Genomic DNA, 5,233 nt, shown 5'->3' with positions numbered 1-5,233 from the left:
AGACCCAATGCTATTATGGGCTACTGGACTCTTTTAGAATATTTTGCTGAGTTTACACACCTATAATAGTCAATAATGGAACTTAGAAAAAATGAGGTATACAGATGAATGTCCATTTTGTATCTGTGTATTCAAAGTGGTGAGGATAGATATATAGTTGCATTCTCTTAATGAATAGAATGATATGTTCTAATGGTGTTTGTAAGTAGGATCTCAAGTCCGCATCTTGTACAGCAATTAACCACTAAGAAGAATACATGAAGTGTGTTATTTGTTGCATCTGTACTTCCGATTTGATTTGAAACTGTCTCATTGCTGTTTATCAATAAAATTTTGAAAAAAATTTCAGAAAGGAATTTATTTATCTCTATAGTTAAAGCAGATTATAAAATAGATTACTGTTATAGCTAGTATTTTTATCAGGATTCAGGTTAGAAAAATTATTACACAACAGTTCATTATATTCCTACAAAATAGGTATGATCCCTCCAAAAATAAAATGAAGAATACACTCAGCAGCATCGTGGCCCACTAGGTGGTGGCACGGTGGGAGGGAAGCTGCAACACATGAACCAGAGAAAAGGAGACTCACTGGAAAGAACATATGGGAAGGCAAAGATCCAGAAACATTCACTGAATAATATTTCACTATTGGGCAGGTTCAGACAGGGAAGGCAGACAATACTCGGACCACAGAACCCCTTATATGTCCCAGGTCCAATGGACATGCATCTGCAGAGAGCACTGGGCACCCTGAGGGAGGGAGCCAGCATTCCAATAATGGCCAGGCTAAAGGAAACGTCTGGCTCATGGGAAAAAAGACACAGTATGTGTTTCTATTTGCAAAGCAAGGTATCAGCGAACTGAAAGCCAGTGAGCAATATATCAGAGATTGCACCTGAGCTATTGAAGAATTGGAAAAGAAGTAGAGACCTGGATCTGAGCACTTCAAAAGAAGAAAAATAACAAAACAGTGTAGCTTGGGTCCTCTGTGACTAAGTAGCGTCTGCAATTGTCAGTACTCTGAGTAGAGGACCCAACATATTGGTCCAATAAGAAGTACTTTCACTTGCTTGCCACAAACCTCAAGCGTGTCTTGCCCAGAAGAAATGCTTTGTGCTGCCTACCACCTACTGGCAGACACCTGTTTACTACTAGTGCATTCTGAATTCACTGAACACTTGGACTCCAACAGGCACATAAGTTAGAAAATTGTTTATGAACAACGATGGAGGAAAGACCAGAGGTGGAAAGACAGAGCATAACCTTCTAGTTAGACCTTGTGTCATAACTGGAAAATACATAGGCTGCTGCAGGACTTACCAGGAAAGGAAGGAAGGAATAACAGAGAAACCTGGCAAAGTCAAAAGAGGAATCAGTACAGCATCAATTCTGCTAGACCTACCCTTCTGAAATTATTTGAGGTGACTTAATCTTTTGATAAAATGGTACAGTTCGCTTTGCCCATAGCAAAGCTGCAAACTATGAGGTAGACCGAGAGGTCATCCTGGTCAGCAAGCCACCATGTTAATAGGCAGGCAATAGAGAAAAACATGGGATGGGCAGTTTGTTGACCTGCAGTTGGACACATACTACAAGATAAACAGGATTCTAAGCATGCTTTCATTTTGTGTTTTGGCAGCCATGCAATTTTTTTCTTTTTCTTTGTTTTCCTTTACTTCCTTTTTCTCTTTCTTTCCTACTTTCCATTGTTCCTTCATTTTATCTTTTTCTTCCTCTTTTTATTCTTTCTTTTTCTCCTGCTTTGCCTTCCATGTCCTTTCTCTTCATTTCCATCTTTGGTTTTGCATATACCTTGCCGGTGTCTATATATGTGGAAAACAGTAAACAGAGTAAAAATGTTTTGTCATTAAGAGTTTAATAGCAAACTGTAGAGAAGACAAAATAAAATACAGATATTCATTTAACAACATACTTGTTTAATGACTGTTGAGATTTTGTGGCTGTTTGGACTCAAAATCCATCTTTTCTTTTCTACAGTTGTACACATTTTGTTTATATTTCCTGAATGACATTTTGTATAGTACACCTTGTATATAAAGAACTGCAATATTTGCTGAATATGTTGTACAGCATAATAGTATAGTTTTATGTTATGCTATACTGCTTATAATAGTTATGCTAATATAAGTAAAGTCATCAAGTTGGAATTTCTTTGAGCATTTCTTTGTTGTGAATATTGTAATGTATGTACTATATACAATTCTTCATTTAGCAACCAGTTGTCTGTATGTGAATTTTAGAGACAAAAGCAGATTAATTCATTGGCTGATTTAGCTTTTCCTGCTCAAATTTGCTGTTTGCTTAAGTTTTAACTACAACTAATGCTTCATGAAGAATGGATAGAGGATAAAAGGAGAAAATACCCACCATTTTACTTCACACTGTTGGCCAGAATAGGGTTTACATGATCTAGAAATCTCTCCAGATAAACAGAGTAAGAATTAACCTGTACTTTAAGTAGCCCTTCTCATGGTCAACTCAGAAGTTTCCTCACATGAATTATGTGTAGAGGAAGGAAACACAGGCGAAATACCAACATATTTAAAGGTTGTAAAATTTTCACAGCTTCCCTCAATCAACAATCACGCTTCAGTACAACACAAACTCACAATCCTACATCACTTATGAAGGTAAGCCCATTAAACTGACAAAAGATATTTCAACATGAAACTTAATGTTCAAGATTATGTGGGGATAAAGTTGTTCAAATCCAAAAACAAACACACACCAAAAAACCCCTTTCAACCAATATGTCTTACAAAGGTATCTTTCACAATTGATATAGAGATGAAAACATTCAATGACAAAGACTGATGAGGCATTTATTATCCCCATTCCAGCACTTTAAAAAATTTTTCAAGGTTAAATGAGGGAGGGACAATGAAGCCATAGATGTCACAAATGTCTAATGAAATAACTTCAACAAGCACAGCGAGAAAATAAGCAAAAAAGGAAAACTGAGGAAATATGAAATGGGAAAATAATGAGATGACAGTAGTCACTACCTTCAAATACAGTCTGTCATAGAAATGGTTTCTAAGTGGGCGAAATGGCTCAGTGGAATAAACGCTTCCCTGGCAAGTGCAAGGACCTGAGTTCAAACCCAGGTTAAAGAAAAAAAAGAAAAGAAAGAAAAGGAAAAAAAAAGTAATGATTTCTGCTCCCCAGTAAGCATGTATAAATAGCGTATTTGTTCAAAAAACAAAACACAATGCTGTGATGACTACAAAACACATTGAATCTACAATCAAAAGTCTAGGCTAAAATACCAAAGCATGGAAAACAGTATCTTATTGAACAGGAGCCCTAATGCAAACAAGAGTAACTATCCTGTAATCAGATGCCTTTCAAAACAAAATGGTACAGAAGAGTCAATGACAGTCACTACATATTGAATGATGGAACAATTCAACCAGAAGAGATAATAGCTTGTATACACATACATTGAATACCAATGCATCCAAATTCATAAATGAATACTGGGCATTAAAAAGCAGATAAATAGCAACAGAATCATAATGGAGCAAATTAATACTATACTACAACAAATTGGCAGCTCAGCTACCAAAAATAAAAGAAATATTAAAGTTGAAATATCAGCTTCGCTCATATGTATATAATCTAAGAAAAGCCAAACAATAAGATTAACCACTTTTATTAGTATCAGATGGATTTTCCTCCAAAAGATAGCACATATTGGCTTGTAAAACATGCTTAGATCAATACAAAAGAAACAAAATTATGCATTAATTTCAGATCATAGTGCAATGAAATTACAGAATGATGATCAAAGCTACCATAGAAACCCAAAAACCTAGAGATTAAACAATATCATTCAGTGTGTCATAGAAGAAAGCAAGCAAGAAATTGTTTCCCACAGTTAAAGAACAAAGATAGCACAACATACTAGAACACATGGATAACAACGAAAGCAGTCTTTAAAAGGAAAGCTTATAGCTGTGAATGTCCACATTTGCAAATTAAATCCAATTTTACAATCTAATCATGCTCCTTAAAGTCAAAAAACGAACACAATTCAAACCTAAATTTGAGGAATAAAATAAGATCACAAATCAAACTAATAGAATAGACTTTTAAAAAAAGAACCAATGGAAGCAGAATCACAGTGAGCATCACCATAATCCAGAAGATTGGTAAAACTACCCTACGAAAGGGTACTGTAATAAATTACAGAATTTAAAACAAATGGATAGATTACTACACACATATGAATTATCAGAATTAAACCAAGAAGTTATAAAAACCCAGAATATATATATTAATTAATGCAATTCACACAAATATAAATAACCTACCACATAAGAAAATAGCAGGATCTAAAGGATACTGTTGAATTCTTTAAGAACTTAAGGAAAAACTTAATGGAGATACTCCTTAAACTCTTTGAAATTTTAGAGGCCTAAAAATTTGGGACAGTTTAGTGCTAGTGCCCTAAGGATCTATGGTGGTGGTGGAACTTTATTAGGGATCTTGGAAACATTGCCAAAATGCCTCCGATTGAAGAAGCTACTACCCAACTCTTACATGATAATCTTTATGAGAACCAGAGCTCTATACCAGTGACAGAAGAAAATGGCAGCAAAGATGAATCTGAGCATCTCCACATCATAGGTGGAGACACTGTCCTCACTGGCTTTGAGCAAACAGCTGCAGATGGAATCAGAAAGAAATTGGGGTAATCCTGCAAAATTAGTGAATCAGAGCAAAATGTATTTTGACATTTCAGTAGTTAGTCTGGTACAGGATCATTCTCTTGACATCAGTTGATGACTTATGTGTGGTTGTGGAGGAGTTCAAAGATTTCCTCTAAAAAAAGAAAGAAAGAAAAGAAAAGAAAAGAAAAGAAAAGAAAAGAAAAGAAAAGAAAAGAAAAGGAAGAAGAATCTCTTTCTCCAAGAAACTCTTCTTTCTTTCTCCAAAAACGATTTTGGAGACCTGGCTGGAAAACTACCATGCTCAGATCCTTTAAAAGTATGAGAACTTAACACTTGTTTCAAGAAGAAGAAAACAAAGTGCAAAAATAGGAACGTAAATTCATTATTTTTCTTTTCAAAGTTTTATTGATAAACATATAGCAATGAGACAGTTTCAAATCAAATTGAAAGTACAGTTTCACCAAATAATACACTGCATACATTCTTCCTAGTGGTTAATTGCTGTACAAGATGCAGACTTGTGATCCTACTTA

General features: G+C 35.0%; 1 pseudogene; it reads left to right on the top strand.

Moving 5' to 3' along the window:
• Window positions 1-4,501: 4,501 nt before the first annotated feature.
• Window positions 4,502-5,233, top strand: part of LOC101578243 — an 8,689-nt pseudogene continuing 7,957 nt past the window's right edge.

Source organism: Octodon degus, unplaced genomic scaffold (assembly GCF_000260255.1).
Source record: "Octodon degus isolate 3935 unplaced genomic scaffold, OctDeg1.0 scaffold00292, whole genome shotgun sequence".
Classification (NCBI taxonomy): domain Eukaryota; kingdom Metazoa; phylum Chordata; class Mammalia; order Rodentia; family Octodontidae; genus Octodon; species Octodon degus.
This window is presented reverse-complemented; position numbering and strand designations above follow the sequence as displayed.